A 17993-nucleotide genomic window follows, 5' to 3' on the forward strand; every position below is an offset into this window, starting at 1 on the left:
CCTATGTTCCAACCAATGTTTCACTGATTTCTTTTTTTATTCTCCTTTGTTTATTTGTCCTCTAAGCATAGAATTCCATATTCCTCCATTTCTATGTAGTGAAATAATACCCGTTATTTAATTTCTAATACCATGGCCTATGATGTCTTCACTTGTTTTCTACATTCTGATGATTCCTTCCCCTGCACTCTCTCTATACATGTTATTTTCATATTTTATATGTTCTCATCACATTCTATCTCACATCATCATTGTACACAGTTTTAGTACTCCCTACTAGCCTACTACTACTATCATTCAATAGGAATAAAGGCCATGTCTTTTTTTTTTTTTCATTTTAATTCCTCACACAGGGGAAGTCTTTTATATCATTAGGTGCTTTCTTATTATAATTTAAAAATATATATTCTGAAAAAAAGAGCCTGTGTATTTTCTGTGCTTTGGCTGGATCTGTACTGCTACATGCCTCCAATTAACACAAGTGTTTTACAATCGATAGCCATAGTATTTCATTGTCTTGAGAGACTGTGGGCTACTCCAGTTAGACAGTGAGAAAACACTAGTTTTTAAGCATGAACTCATTTTAGCAACAAGAAAAAAAAAAACAAGAATAAATCTACTGATGGAATAATTAGCTGCTGAATGTTGTAATAAGAATGTAATGGTACAAGATTGTTAGAAAAGTTGGAGAAAATTAATTTTTTCACAGAATGAAAAAAATGCACTTCTGAGCAATTGAGAGATGAAACTATATGTATGTACATATATATGTATATTGTTTATTTGAAAATATTATAATTATATACTTGTGAAGAAAAGTGTACAAGCACAATACATTTCAGGTTTCTAACATAATTAATAATCAGCTACATTAAATAAAATGATACAAATTTAAAACTAAATTTTAAAAATTGAATTGATAAATAAAAGTTGTTTTTAAGAAACTAATGAAATTAGCATGCCATTAATTATTATCCTAAAATGAAAAAGGATTCATAAAAATGAATTTAAAATAAAGAAAAATTGTTGTAAAATGTTTTGCCTAATTATATGTCAACAAAACAGATGATAGATGTCTATTTGCAACAATATAAAATAGTCAGCTTAACAAAAAATAAATAATTTAAATAATTGAATCTCAGAAATATTGAATAAATCATAAATGATTTCCCAAAAGGAACAAAAGCATAGCCAAATACATATATAAATCATTTTTGTCAAACATTCAAAGAATAATGGTTCCATTCCATAAATTGCAAGAGAAACAGACAGACACAGAGACAGAGAGAGAAAGATAGAGACAGATACAAAGAGAGACAAACACAGAGATAGGCTCAATTACAGTTTTCTGACTCAGAAATCAATGTTCTTTCCATTAAGCAATATTTGCAAATCAATTTATTTCAGAGAAAAATGGATTACAAATGTTTATTAATTGATTGATAAATGTGATAAGTATGTATTAGGTGCTAGCAAGAAAACAACATTATAGCTATACTATCTAATCTATAAAGTGCACAATCACCATATGTATAATTAAAAATTGTCTGTGTTACTTAAAGGTATATATAAAATGAATCATTTCTAGTAAATCTAAACAAACTTCTAATCACAGTTTTGTAGTGGATGTTTGAATACATGCCTATATATATATATATATATATATATATATATATATATATATAGATGTGCATGTATCTGCATATACAAATATACATATGAATATATTTGAACATATAAATATATGCATATATTTACTATATTATATATATATAAATATGTATAACCACACCAACCATAAGCAACACATGCATTTGTATGTTTAGATACAGGCACAACATATATAACTATGTAACATAATACACAATAAGTAACTTGATTATAGTGCAGACAATTTTCTTAATTCTTCAGAAGATGCAATGATGACTTTAAAAGGGAAGTTAATCATACCATCCCTTATTTGTGTATTTTCTAACAATATACAGCATCCAAATACCAAATATTATACTTGTTGGCCTAAAACTTATTTCTGCTTCAAGTTATTTACATCAATGAAATAATTTACAAACTTGCAGGTGGAGGCTTGGGATTTACATTTTCTTTGAAATTTCCTTTGGTCTTATTAGAGCTTCTATATATCATTATGTGGGTTACCTAATTCAGTCTCAAAGCAGACTGATGTCTGCCCTTTTTCATTTCATTTCCATATGGTTGATACTGATGAAAGAAAAGTAGAAGGAAATTATTTAGAAGGCAGCTGACATAAAACTCTGCTCATTTCACTGTGCATCCATGCTGACAGGAAAGGCAGGCATGGAGCAGTAAAAAATATGAATGAAGGGAGATTTTTCACTTCAATATGGCATTTACTTTAAAAAACAAAATAAAGACATGAGTTCAAATCTGGTCTCAGACTCTTTAACACTTCCTAGCTGTGTGACCCTGGGCAAATCACTTAACCTCAATTGCTTCAGGAAAAAAAATTGTACCTGAAATATTCCTGGTATAATATGTTATGTATAATAATATGATAAAACAATAATATATTATTTAACAATATTATACATGTATATTATACTTCTAAATTATCCAATAGAACATATAGCATGAAGTAATTTATGTCTTTTATAGTAATATAACAAGCATGCTATATTATGAATAATATAGAATGATATATTTCATGAATATGTAATGCATCATTACATTAATATCATTGTATAAACATATAACATAGCATTATTTATAAAATCACATATATAATATAGCAAAGTACAATATTCTATAATGGGTGTAATAATGTTATTATAGATGAATAACATATAGTATATATGGAAGATAGACATTCATATTTATATACATACACTATTTAGGTGTTTATGAAATAATCTAATATTTTAGGAATTAATATGTTCCAATAATTGATATTAGTCATAAATGCAACATGATATACTTGACACAGAAGAGGTGCCTTGATTGAAGTTAAAAGAACAGGCCCTACTACTTAGTGACTCATATGATATATTTCAAGTCTCTTCCCTGTCCTAGGCCTTGTTTTTCTCATTTTAAAAATCAATTAATTTTACTAAATGATCTACAAAATCTCCTACAGGTTCACAGAAAAGTTGCCTATTTTACCTTTTATAATGTTATCTATTTCTTCTTTGGTCATAAACTCCTCCCTTCTTCAAATAACTGATAATTAAATTATCCCTTGCTCTTCTAATTTGTTGGTAGCATCACCCTTTATGCCCAAATCATGTATCCATTTTGCCTTATTTTGGTATGTGAGATGTACACCTATCCCGAGTTTCTGACATAATATTTTCCAGTTTTCCCAGCAATTTTTGCTAAATGGTGAATTTTTATTCCTGAAGCTGGAGTTTGGGGGTTTATCAAATAATAGATTCCTATAGACCTTGATTGTTGTGTAGTGTGTATCTACTGATCTACCCCTCTATTTTTGGCAAGTATCAAATGGTTTTGATGATTATAGCAAATATTTCAAATTTTATTAAAAAAACTTGTTAAAATCTGCATTGAATTTCATTCAACAAATATTTATGAAGTACCTACTGAGTAGAGAGCAGAGCTAGAAATGAGAGGAGTTATAATGGTTAGATAAGAGAAACAAAAGACTTAGGCAGAAGACTCAACAGCCCCTTGGCATATAGGGGTTGCCAAGACAAAGTGTTATTCAAATCTGCAGGATGTAGCAGCTGTTTCAGTCAAAGAGACCTTTTCCTATCCTGGCAGGCTTGACTAATTGGTTCTGACAGGGAGACATATTATATCAAGAGTCTCAGGTCAGTAAGTTGTTACTTGGAATGATTGTGTATCTCCAGGTGGAATGGGGCCAAATAGACCATTAACCTATTAGAACAAATGTCTCTTGCCTACTTATAACTACTCACACAGAGAAAAAATAAGTGTATATGCATAAATATGAATGTCTTTCTAACTATCTTCTATATATAATATATATTATGTCTGTAACATTATTATACCCAATATAATATATTGCACACTTTTCTATGTTATATAATGTGATTTTATGTATAATGTAATATTACATATTCATGAAACACATCATTCCATATTCTTCATAATATAGAATGCTTGCTGTATTGTGAAAGACAATTTCATGCTATATATTCTATTGGATAATTTAGAAATATAATATACATGTGTAATATTGTTAAATGATATATTATTGTTTTATGTTATATACATAGTATATTATACTATACATGCTATATTGTGGAATGCAAATTATGATTATGGTATCTAATAATACATTATTACATGTTATATGTTATTAAATAAAACAGCATCACATTGCATATACACTAGATTATGATATATAATATATAACATGATAACCACACATATTATATGTCATATAATTAATGTATTTGGTGCTGGACTAATTATATTTTATTGATATGTTATGTATATAATATGCACATAAAATTGATGTATTATGTATGTCAATATGATTTAATGATCCATATTATATATCATTATTCAATAATATTTATATTTATTACACATTAGTAATCTATGATTAATCTTATACAATATGGTATACTACAGTTTATGTATAGATACATATATATGTTCCCAAATTGAGGAAATGTATCAGAGTAGAAAATGAATTGAATTGAGCATACTGTATTCCAAAGACTCCTCTCTTATGATTCTTTGAATATACACCAGAAAATTTTTGTGTTTGAGTATCTTAAGGTTAACTAGAGGTAGAATATGATAGTGGCTTTGAAGCAATGAAGAAAATAGAAATAATGGGAGAAGATAAATCTGGAATGGAAGGAAGCATGGACAGGAAGTCCTCTGTACTACTGAGTTGGGTGATAGCATCAACTACCATGGATTTAATTATCATATCTCTGCAGATAACTTTCAGATCTCTTTATACAACCCTAACTTCTCTCATTACCTTCAGTGTTGCATCTATAATTGACAATTGGAGATCTCAAAATGAATGTTTTCTAGATAGCTTAAACTCAATGTGTCCAAAATTAATTTTTTCCTCACAAATCTCATTTTACCTATTTTTAAAAATCACTACTAATAATGCTACCATACTCTAATAATCCATACTGGCAATTTAGATGTCACTCTCTATGCATTTTCTCTTGCCCCATTTGTCTAGTCTATTGCCAAATTTTATCACATCTTTTGCAATATCTTTTGTATATGCTCTCTTTTTCTCCTATGACACTGCCACCAACAGTCTCTCATCACCTGATATTTGGTCTATGCAGTCGCTTTCTGGGCAGTCTCTGCCTCAAGTATCTCCTCAATCTATGATAAGATAAGTCACTTTTATCTGTCACCTATACCATTCAATCAACTATAGTTTAGTAGTTCCCTGTCACACCAAGGACAAAACATAAAATACATATTTTGCCTTTTAAAACCCTCCATTAATCCCTTCTTACATTTCCAGCTTTCTTACACCTTACTCTCCTCCTTATATTCTGAAATACACTGGCTTCCTGATGTTCTTCATACAGGATATCCATCTTCTTATTTTCAACACTTGAGAGACTTCCTTATATTTTTATTAAATCTATCTAAGTTTGTTCCTCTAACCAGTCCATTCCATCAAGTAATTAAAAAATGTAATTAAAAGATGTAAAGTAAAAGATGTAATTAAAAAGTCCTTTAATTTTTATTTTCACCTTCAAAATAAATTCATTCTCTTAATACAAATTTGTTTTCCTATAAATTCTTTGGAACAATGGAGGTAAGTTTTTCTGCTAGAGTTGCACATGCAAAAATATTATTTTAAGATTGTCAAAACTTCTATGGAAAAATACATTTTTAATAACAAAGGACAATGTCATGGCTACCAAGAACTCATTTTTGAATGATCTTATATCAATTTTCAACTATCAGAGGAAATTTTTATAGTATTTTTATTAAATATCTAATATGGATGATGCCTGTAACTCGTCAGAATGTTCTCATTATTTTGGCAATAAGGAGGAGTTTATATAGACAGAGGACATGGGTACAAGTTGAATATGAAGGAATAACATCCCTTTTTAAAAGATGATTAAATTAAGAAGTGAGGGATGTACTGGGAGAAAGGGAAAGGGAGAAATGGAATGGTGCAAATTATCTGTCATAAAAGAAAAAGAGACAAGAAAAAGCATTTACAATGAAGGGGAAGACCCTCTTGAAAGAGAGGGTGAGTGAGTGAACCTTAACTCTCATCAGAATTGGCTCAAAGAGGAAATTACATACATTAATTGCTATGAAAATAAAAATTATTTTTCCCTGCAGAAAAATAGGAGGGGAATGAATTGTGGGAAGGAGTGGGGGGAAGTGTGATAAAAGAGAGGGCATATTGGGTTAGGGAGTGGTCAATACTAAAACGCTTTTGAGGAGGGACAGGGTATGAGAGAGAATATATGGGGGGAAATACAATTAGCAATAGTAATTATTTTTTAAAATGATGCAAGCTTCTCTGATAGAATATTATTGTTCTCTGGGAAATGATGAGCAGGATGCTCTCAGGAAAAAAAAAAAAAAAACCTGGAAAGTCCTCCATGAACAAAGCTAAATACACTGTATACAAAATAATGGCAATGTTGTAGGATGACCAGTTATAAATGACTTTGTTATTCTCAATAATACAATCATCTGTGACTACTCTGAAGGACTTACGATGAAAAAATCCTATCCATATCCAGAGAAGGAACTGATCAAATCTATTTCTCTCTCTTTATTTTTAAATTAATTTTTCTTGAAGATTTTATTTTCATTAAGGTGGGAGATCTATGTTTTCTTTCACAATTTGATTTTTATGGAAATGTTTTGCATGATTTCACATACGGTTTCTTAATTTCAGGTGGGGATAAGTGAGAAAACCTAGAACTCAAACATCTTAAAAACAAATGTAAAAAAATGTTTTGAATGTAACTGGGAAAATATTTGCTAAATTAATTAATTTAGAAAAACTGTAAAAATAAGCAACATAATGAAAACATAATGAAAATTAAGAAACTTACAACACATTTAGAAGAAAACTAAGTCAGTTATTGGGATTATTTATCTAAATGGGATCAGAATAACAGATTTAGAACTAAAATCCACCCACTCCAATCCAGTTCCCTTATGCTACACACAAAGAACTGAATATAAGAATGGTTAAATAAATATCAAAGCTATATTCAAAAACAAATTCTTACTCTGTTATCTCAAAATCTGGGGGAAAAAATTCACCTGAATTGGACAAAAAGGGGCTGCTTTTCCATTCCTTCTTCTATAAGTACTACCAAACTGTGCAACCAAATTAACAGACAGAAAAAAAAAAAATATATATATATGATTCCCACTTTTCTGAGAAAGTCAACTTATAAAAAGTAACTCTTCAATGTGATGTAATAAAATTAAGCTATTTTAAATGGTGGGAAAAAGAGAGAGACAGAGGTAATGTGAAGTCACGGAATGAAATATGGATTTAAGAGTCAGGAAAAGCTGAATTTCATTTCTAACATTTACACTTATAAGTTGTGTGACCATTATTCAGATGTTCAATCCTTTTCAGTCATTTTTGACTCTTTGTGACTCTATTTGGGATTTTCTTCAGCAAAAATCCTGTAGTGGCTTGCCATTTCTTTCTCCAGTTCATTTAGAAATAAGAAACTGAGGCAAACAAGGGTTTTTACCAGGGTTACACAACTAATCTCAGCCTGGATTAGAACTCATGAAGATGTCTTCCTCATTCCAAGTGCAGTGCTCTCTCCAATATGCCGCCCATGTGTTACTAAGGACAATTCACTTGATAATACCTTAGTGTTCTTTTTTATAAAAACAGGAAAAAATAATTTTACTATATATCTCTTAGTTCTATTGTGAAGATTTCAGAATCACTAAGCCTTATACCTCTCCCTTTTTTAGAAATATTAAGAAATTTTTTCTCATTAGACTATCCTTTGGACTCAAGGGAATGAGAAACCTTTCCAGTCTTTCTTTAATTATCATTTCCTGAAACAGTGTTCTAAATTAAATCCTCCTCTTACCTTACCCTTACCAAAGCTTAATGATATTCTTTGAGAGAACTAGGATAAAAAAAATCAAGGATAAATTGTTTTCTCCATAGTAAAATTAAAGTGGTGGCCCAACAAAGGTAAGAAAATCTTGTTTCATTTATTTAGCTTTCGCTCCCCACTCCAATACATTTTGCTCTAATTTGGGTGATGAATAGATTAAGATGGGGGAAAATGTCTTTGATTGCTTATATTCTTCTTCTGAGTTCCCCTTTTTAAAAAGATAGAAAGAAGAATCCATAAAATGAGTTTTCAAAAAGGATTTGAATGGTTTTAAGAAAATAATTCTTTAAATTATATGACTATCTTTCAATAAAACAAACTTCACTGAAAAATTACTTTCACAATGTACCTGTCCTCAATCTTGCTTGTGGAGTATCTATTATTTGAGTGTGCCATTAATTGTAACTGATTGAGTTAAGAGAAATGTCAGAAGTACTGGGCGGCTCTGCTCACCTTTGTCTCCATCTGCCTCTTTTTTAGTATTAGTCTAATCTAACTGTATGTTTTCTGATAGTCAGAGTGCAGAATTTTTCCATGTAATCAAATGATGTATTTAAAATACTAAATAGATGGATAGATACATAGACAAACAGATAACGGATTTGCTATGTTACATATGAAATATATGTAAGGACATATAATGTCATAATCAGCTATTAGTATAATGAATTCAAGTTCATTTCACCATTTGCTTATGATAATTAGATGATCTATTGGTGATGATTTGTTAATGAGCTAAAGTGTGAGCATAAGGATTTTAATATCCCTAGTTAGAGGTAGATTTCCCCAGGAATGAACTCAGGAAAAAAATATTTGTGTATAGCCAAAATTATATAAGGAGTAGTGCCTAGAGTATGATCAACTACAAAAGGCAATTATTTTATCCAGCAGTACAATAATAAATAAAATATTAATATAAAACAATAGCATGAAAATTTTCCAAGAAAAAGAGAAAAATATGATGAATATTTATTAAGCATTTACTAGTAGTTCTAGATACTTAGGATATAAAGACAGAGTTGAAATAATCTTTGTTATCAAAGACATTTTAGTGAAGTAAAACAACACACAACTAGCAAAACATACATACATATATACACATGTATGTGTATATATATATATATGTATACATATATATATATATATTATATAATTTTCAGAGAGGAGAGGAAGTAGGCTGAGTTTACTGGTATAATATAGTTTTGCTGTACTTTGTCATAGGCCAATTACATTTAAATCTTGTTTTCAATTTTGTTGGCCATCTCTCAGAGGGACAAGGAAGGATGAAGGAAGAAGGAAGGAAATAAGCATTTATTAAATATTTACTATATGTCAGGTACTATTCTAAGCACTACACATGAATATGAGTCTTCCTGATTCCAGGTCTTGCCTGCTATCACAGTGTCACCTAGTTACCTCCTAGGTAAACTACCACTCATCTCTATTCAAATTTGTATTAAGACTATATGAAATTGAGACAGTTCTGGGAAGCTGACACTTAAAAAAATTTAAATGCAATGAAAGCTTGTCCAAGTTCACTTGTTGCTCTTCCTAAATAAAGGGAGAAATACATAAGTTTCTTCTTAGGATCATTGATTTTGATTTGAAAGTCAACTTAAGAAATCACTGATTTAAACCTTCATCTGGACAGAATGAAAAGGGTATTAGAGTATTTTGGTGCACATTTTCAACAAATATAAAACTTTTTTAAAGTGCAAACTTCCTGCCACTTCTTTATTTGCAACAAATAAGTTCACTGCAAAATGGAATGAAATAGAGCATTAGTTCTTTACACCTATGAAAAGCTATCAAACTTGAATTACATTGGTATTGATGATTCATACTTAACCTTAGTGGTTTGCTTACTTGCCATATGCCAAAGGTGCCAAAAAATTACCATTGATCAATAGTTTGAAATTGGAGCATTTGACCTTTCACCTTTAATTCTGCTGATTTGTAGTCTATGTTCTTACACGGACTTTCTAGAATGATTTTTTCTGGCTATAGACCAGCACTTCTGAGACACCTGCAGAATTTTAAAAGTGCATTTTGCCCTAGTTAGATTATTCAGCAAAGAAACAAAATAAATCTCCCTTGGCATTGGAGTGGGCAGGTGCACTTTGGACATCCAGACGAGTACAGTGAACAAACTCAAAAGGGATAGATGATAGCAAGTGAGACACTGAGGTAGATGGTAAATTGTTACTGGTGGGTTTTTAAAGGAGGAATAGAAAGAAGGAACCTTGCTTGTTTTATGGTCTGTGTCACTGGAGAAAGAACACATAGTGGGGATGAAATAAGTTCAAGTGATTGTTAGGACAGCAACAGAGTTTTGTACAAACCTCTTCAAAAAAAAAAAAAAAAAAAAGGAAATATACACCATATATTCTGTGTTATGCCCTATGTAGCATAACAAATAGTGAATTAACAAAGTAATCCAGAAATATTTCTTATGCAATAATATGTCTTATTAAATAACATTGGAGAAATGAAACAGTTAAAACGTCTACTCAGTATCTTTACCCCCAAACTATTTCCTAGACTTGATGCAACATATCTCATTGTTCTGTCCTTCATAGCTTGACTTTGGGACTCTGTTGCCTGACAATATGATTCAGATTAAATCCATCTGTGCAAACACCCACACACTTTAAAATAGATGGCAAACATTGATTCTGCCCAGTCAGTAACAAATAAGAAAATACCTAGCATCTTCTATACCTGAAGAAACTGGAAGTAGAAGTCTAACCATTGTTATTCTATATCTGGTACAGTTAGGTCCTATTTATAATGAATCCTCTGATGTGGTCACATTATTCCAATTTTTATTTAATATTTCTATTTTTAAATTTTTATTTATTTTTGAATTTATGAAATATTACAATAATTTCTTTAACATAGTAGCATAAAAAAGATAAACATACATGAAACTGTAAATCTAATATATACAACTTGCTATTTTAAAAAGTATACGATAAAGTTATCATGTAAAGTTTTTCCTTTTTTCTCTTTCTCTCCCCATTCCACCTTAGAAATGTCTTCCATTAGAAACATATATATATATATATATATATATATATATATATATATATATATATATATATATATATGTATATGTAAAATCATTCTTTACTTATTCCTATATATCAGAATATCAGGGTCTTTCTCTAGATGCAGATACCATGTTCCTTCATGGAGTCATCATACTTAATTTGAGTATAGTAAAAATTACAATCTTTTTAAAAGAATATGGCTGTGGGTAGAGCACCAGCCCTAACGTCAGGAGGACCTGAGTTCAAATCTGGCCTCAGACACTTAACACTTCTTAGCTGTGTAACCCTAGTCAAGTCACTTAACCCTAATTGACTCAGGAAAAAGAAGAAGAAGAAGAATTAGAAGGAGAAAAATAATTAGAAGAAAAAGAAGAAGAATACGGCTGTTAGTATAGATAATATTTTCTTGGTTCTTATTTCACTCCATTATTTCATGCAAGCTTATGTGTTTTTTACAATCAATGAGAGCATCATTTCCTATAACACAGAAGTATTCCATCATGATCATATACCACTATTTGTTTAACCATTCCCCCACTGAATATTTTCATTAGACTGAAACAAAGGGTCATATTTTGCATTGAGTTATAGCTCTGTGTCCTGTGAATTTGAATAATGCAATAACTTAAAGGTATTTATTATTTGAATTAATTGGGATCTAGCTAAAGTTTGCTTTGAGCAAAAAACAACACCCAGCCCCTTAAATATTAATCTCCTTTTTTTCCCTTCATTGATAATATATTCATTTGGTATTTGTTTTTCCAGTCATACCAAAGCAGCTAGAATAAGACGTGAAAATATAGTGAGATTAGGGATGGTAGCAGAGGTGGATGTGAGGAATTTCTACCTTAGAGATTTCTTATAATGGATTAATAAATGAAACAGAAAGACAGAGAAGTAGAGAAATACAAAGAGCCTGATATATAATTAGAGATATGTATATATTCATAAACACATAAATAAATATAAAAATATAATATATGGTATATGTAATAGAATATATATCACAGATCAGTCTGATGTGAATAGATGTATATGGATATTTAAATAGTAAAATTAGCAAAATTGAAAAAGAGGTACAAAAATTAATTGAAGAAAATCATTCCTAAAATTAGAATTGGGCAAATGGAAACTAATGACTCTATGACACATCAAGAATCAATCAAACAAAATAAAAAGAATGAAAAAATAGAAGAAAACGCAAAATACCACATTGGAAAAACAACTGACTGGAAAATAGTTCCAAGAGAGATAATTTTTAAATAATTAACTTGAAAGACATGAAACAAAAAAGAAAAAATAAAGCCAAGTGCAGCATCTTTCAAGAAATTATCATGAAAACCATCTTGATATCCTAAAAGAGAGGGTAAAATGTCATTAAAAGAAGCCAGTGATTATCTCCTAAAAAAGATCCCAAAATGAAAAATCCTAGGAATATTGTAGTTAAATTCTGGAATTATCAGGTCAAGGAGAAAATACTTCAAGTAGCCAGAAAGAAATAATGAAAATATTGAGGAGCTATAGTCAGGAGCACTCAGGACTTAGCAGTATCCACATTAAGGGATTGGGAGGGCTTGGAATATGATATTCTGGAAGGCAAAGGAGCTTGGACTACCACCAAGAATCAACTACCCAGCAAAACTGAGCATTATCTTTCAGGGGAAAAATAAAATTCAATGAAATGGGGATTTTCAATGATTTCTGATAAAAAGACCAGAGTTGAACAGAGAATTTTATCTTCAAATACAAGACTCAAAAGAAGCAAATAGGAAAGAAAAAAAAAATATTGTTCAATAGTTAACTGTTTACAGACCTACATCAGGGATAGATGATGCTTATAAATCTTTAGAACTTGCTATTAGTGCAGTTAGAAAGGGTGTATATATGTGTGTAAATTTTATATATATATATATATATATATATATATATATATATATATATTTATTTATATATATATATAAAATATATATATGCATATATATACATATATATATATATTATTGCACACACATGGTGTGGGTATAAGTTAAATTTGATGTGATGATATAAAAAAGAAATTAAGGGATGGAAAAAAAAGATTATACTGGGAGAAGAGGAAAGTGGAGAATAAATAAGATAAATTACATCACAAAAGATGCACAAAAAACCTATTGCAGAAGAGGGAAAGAAAGGAGGGGAATGAGCACTGTTCAAACTTTTAATCTCATCAGATTTGGCTCAAAGAGGGAATAATGTATGCACCTTGCTGGGTAAAGATTTTTTTTTTTTCTTACCCTACAGAGAAATAAGAGGAGAAAGGCAAAAACAAACAAACAAAAATAAATAAATAAATAAACAAACAAACAAACAAACAAACAAACAAACAAATAAATAAATAAATAAATAGGGGAGAGTTGATAGAGGGAAGTCAGATTGAGTTAAGTGACAGAAACATAATACTGCTGAACAGGAATAAAATGAAAAGGAAGAATAGATTGGAGGGAAGTACATAATCAGTAATCATAACAGTGAATGTGAATGCTCCCATAAAACAGAAGTGAATAAAAAAGTAGGTTAAAAACTAGAATCTTGCAATATGTTGGTTACAAGAAACACATTTGAAGCAGTCCCACATAGATTAAAGGTAAAAAGCTTGCATAAATATATTATGTTTCAGCTGAAGTTTAAAAAAAAAAAAAAAGTCGGGCTATGCCTGCATCAACATTCCTCATCTCAGATGAAGTAAAAGAAAAGTAAATCTAATTACGAGACAAAGAAGAAAAAAACACATTTTTTCCCTTAAAAGTACCATAGTCAATAAAGTAATACCAATACTAAATATATATGCTTTTAGTGGTAGAACATTCAGATTCTTAGAGACCTTAAGTGAGTTACAGGAAGAAATAGGCAGCAAAACTATACTGCTGGCAGATCTCAATCTCTCCCTCAGAATTAGATAAATCTAACCATAAAATAAGAAAGATGTGAAGGAGGTGAACAGAATTTTGAAAAGGTTAAGTATGATGGAAAACTGTAAAAGACTGAATGGGGCTGGAAAAAAATCTGCGTTTTTCAAAGTGGTATATGACACCTACACAAAAATTAACCATGTATCAGAACATTAAAAAAGCTCAAAAACAAATGCAGAAAGGCAGATATATTAAAAACATTTTTCAGATCATGATGAAATAAAAATTAAGTGTAAAAAAGGGTTATGGAAAGAGACTAAAATTAATTGTAAATTAAGCAATCTAATACTAAAGAATGAGTGGGTCAAACAATAAAAATCATATAAAGGATTAATCATTTCATCAAAGAGAATGAGAATGATGAGACAACATACTAAAATTTATAGTACGCAGCCAAAGCAGTTCTTATAGAAAACTTCATATCTCTAAATGCTAACATTAATAAAATAGAAAAAGAGGAAATCAATAAACTGGGCATGCAATTAAAATAAAAAACTAGAAAAAAGAACAAATTTAAAATCCCCAATTAAATATCAAATTAGAAATTCTAAAAATCAAAGGTGAGATTAATAAAATTGAAAGTAATAAAAATATTGAACTGCTTTTATTTAAAAAAAACACAACAAAAAATAGATAAAACTTTGGTTAATTTGATTTAAAAAAAAAAGAAAATCAAATTACCAGTAACAAGGATGACAAGGATGAATTCAGAACTAATGAGGATGAAATTAAAACACCTTCTTTGATCCAACAATATTAGGTTTGTTATCTAAGGACCCACATATACAAAAATATTTATAGCCATTCTTTTTGTGGTGGCAAAGAATTGGTCATCAAGGAAAGGTCCATCAATTAGAGAATGACTGAATTATTGTGCTATAAGAAATGAGTGGACAGATATCAGAAAAACTTGGAAAAATTTGTATGAACTGATGTTGAATGAAATGAGTCAAACCACGAGAGTATTATACACTTTAACAGCAAGATTTTGGGATAGTCACTTTGGTAGACTTAGCTCTTCTCAGCAATGCTACAATTCAAGACAATTCTGGAAGATCTATGATGGAAAATGCTATCCACATACAGAGAAAGAACTATGGAGTCTGAATGCATATCAAAACCCATTATTTTCATATTTTTGTTTTTTTTTCTTTCTTATTTCTCTTTGTTACATTTCTTTCTGATTTGTACTGATTCTTCTTTCACAAAATGACTAACGTAGAAATATGTTTAACATGCTTTTATGTGTGTTATCTCTATCAGATTGTTTGCAGTCTTGATGATGGAGAGGAAAAGGGAAGGAAGGAGGTAAAATATGAAATTGAATCTTATAACAGTAAATATTGAAAACTCTCTTTACATGCAATTGGAAAAAATTAAATGCTTGTAAAAATGAAACAAACATACCAACAAAAGGATAACTTTTGCTTTGAGGGAAAAAGCTACAAAGGAAAACCCTTTCAGTTCCAACTGGGAAAAGAGACCATAAAAGATGGATGACAATTCTAGGAAATGACACTTGTGATCAGTGTCTCTAGAGACATAGAGAAAAGGCAGTATGAAAAATAGTATGGAGCACAGGGAAGTGCATAACCAGGCATGTGAAACACAAAAGGTGCTATAGTAGAACTTTAGGAATATGAATATTCTATATGAACTGTTTCTTCTCCCATGGGCATTAATACCTGCTGGAACTCTATCTTCCCAGAAATCAGCTGGAGTCAGGATCACTAAAAGTCTTTATTCTTAATCTTTACTGTCCCCTCCAATGCCAGGTCACGAGTGCGAGAGAGCATGACTTCCACGACCCAAGTTTCTCCTACTCCTCCCACACAAGTCACTTCCCCTCTTTGTCCCACCAATCAAGTCAGCACAGAACAGCTGGGGAGGGTCAACCTTCAAACAAGTTAATAGGGAACTGTACAATTGGCAATTAGTCTCACATGCTTCATTATCCAAGTGCATTGCTCAGTTCTAGCCCTTTACAAATACCTCTATAAAATTGTCACCTTTGTGTGTATTCTGATAGAGACTGATCTTGTCTGGTTGTTTTCTTTTATTCATTTGGCTATTCTGTCCTAATTAAATACTTAAATACTGCCTATCTTGACAGAGGGGATTTGAAGTGTACTACATAACTTTAATTATCCGAAATAACTGTCACTGAGCTGGGGGCAAGAAGAACCAAAATGATTGGAGACCTACCTACCAAAATACACACATACACATGTATGTACAATATAATATGCAACGTATAGATTATACACAATATATATAATATATAATATACATCTTTACATATAGATATATATGGAGTGCCTAGCTATACAAAATCTGAGCTTAAGGCTCCAGAGGGGAATGTTATGTTCTGTGAATTCAATCATATCTAATTCTTCATGACTCCATTTGGTCTTTCTTGGCAAAGATATTGAAGTGGTTTGCTATTTTGTTCTCCATTTCATTTTGTAGATAAGAAACTAAAGCAAACAGTATTAAGTGACTTGGCCAGGATCACATAGCAAGTAAGTGTAAGAAACCACAGAAAAATATCTTCTTTTCTCCAGCTCAAGACTCTATTTACTTTGCCACTTAGCTACTTAAAATAGTACCATAGTCATACTTTCATTCATATATATGGTATCTGATCTCTTTGTTGTCACCAGGCTTATAAAAGTATCCCAGTAGATTCAGAAATTTCTGAAATCTGTGGCAGTTCTGCAAGAGATCGTCAACATGAGGGATGGCTAACGTTTGGGAGTCATATGGCTAATGAAAAGGGGCTGAATATGTAGTGAGAGAACACGGGTATTAAATTCTTCCTTTGCCATATGTTTTCTATGTGAAGCAAATGATATTTCCCCCTCCCCAAATCTCAATTTTTTTGTTGCTAAAATTAAGGGATTAGATTAAATGTAGCCTAAAGTTTTCTTTAGTTCTAAGTTGATTATTTTATGATCTTTTCCACATTACTGCTTTCTTAAAATCCCTGAAATAAAAATTGTTTGCTCATTTTTTTTTCCAGTAATACACTTTAAAATACCCTATGCAATTAGAATTGACTAAGAATTCAGGTCATTTTTTTTTCTTCTTCACAGAGGGTCATTGCTTTGTTCTGTCTTTGAATATCCAAAGAATTAATTTCTATTATTTTCTACAGTTACCCTTTCTAATATTAAATAGCCCTTGCTGAAAGGAAGATTTATACCCTACCTAAATCTCTCTTAACTTCAATTTCAGCCCATTCCCAATAGATGTGCCCTTTTGTTCAGTCCTTATATTCTTTCTTTATGATTGTACTGGTATAGTATTGGCATGTCTTTTTCAGGTCTTCCCCCTTTGAGTTCCTCAGCAATAACAAAAGAAATGAAGTTTTAAATCTATTTCTAGAAGCAATTTAGTGTGTGGAAGCTTTAACATGACTCACAAGAGATATAGACTCAAGTCTGTTTTAAGGGTTTTAGTAATACTAGTACAATAGTTTGTACAAAACGATGGATTTCTTTCTAGATTATGATTGTCTAGGTTTTTGCAGTAGAGAAAATAGGATAAGATTATGAAAGGCGGAAATTTGAGTACTTTTTCTCTCCACCCTCACTGTTGCACACCCAATGAAGAGAAAATAACAAAAATAGTATAAGTCTTTAAGACAGTCTTGCCAACTCAATGTTGACTTTAAAAGAATCATTCATTTATGACCAGAGGAGAACTAGAGATCATTATTGATCACAAAATAGAAGATTTTGATTACATCAAACTAAAAAGTTTCTGTACAAATAATACTAATGCAAACAAGATTAGAAGGGAAGTAACAAATTGGGAAAATATTTTTAAAAACAAAGGTTCTGACAAAGGTCTCATTTCCAAAATATATAGAGAACTGACCCTAATTTATAAGAAACCGAACCATTCTC

This window comes from Sminthopsis crassicaudata, chromosome 5, assembly GCF_048593235.1.
Source record: "Sminthopsis crassicaudata isolate SCR6 chromosome 5, ASM4859323v1, whole genome shotgun sequence".
Classification (NCBI taxonomy): Eukaryota; Metazoa; Chordata; class Mammalia; order Dasyuromorphia; family Dasyuridae; genus Sminthopsis; species Sminthopsis crassicaudata.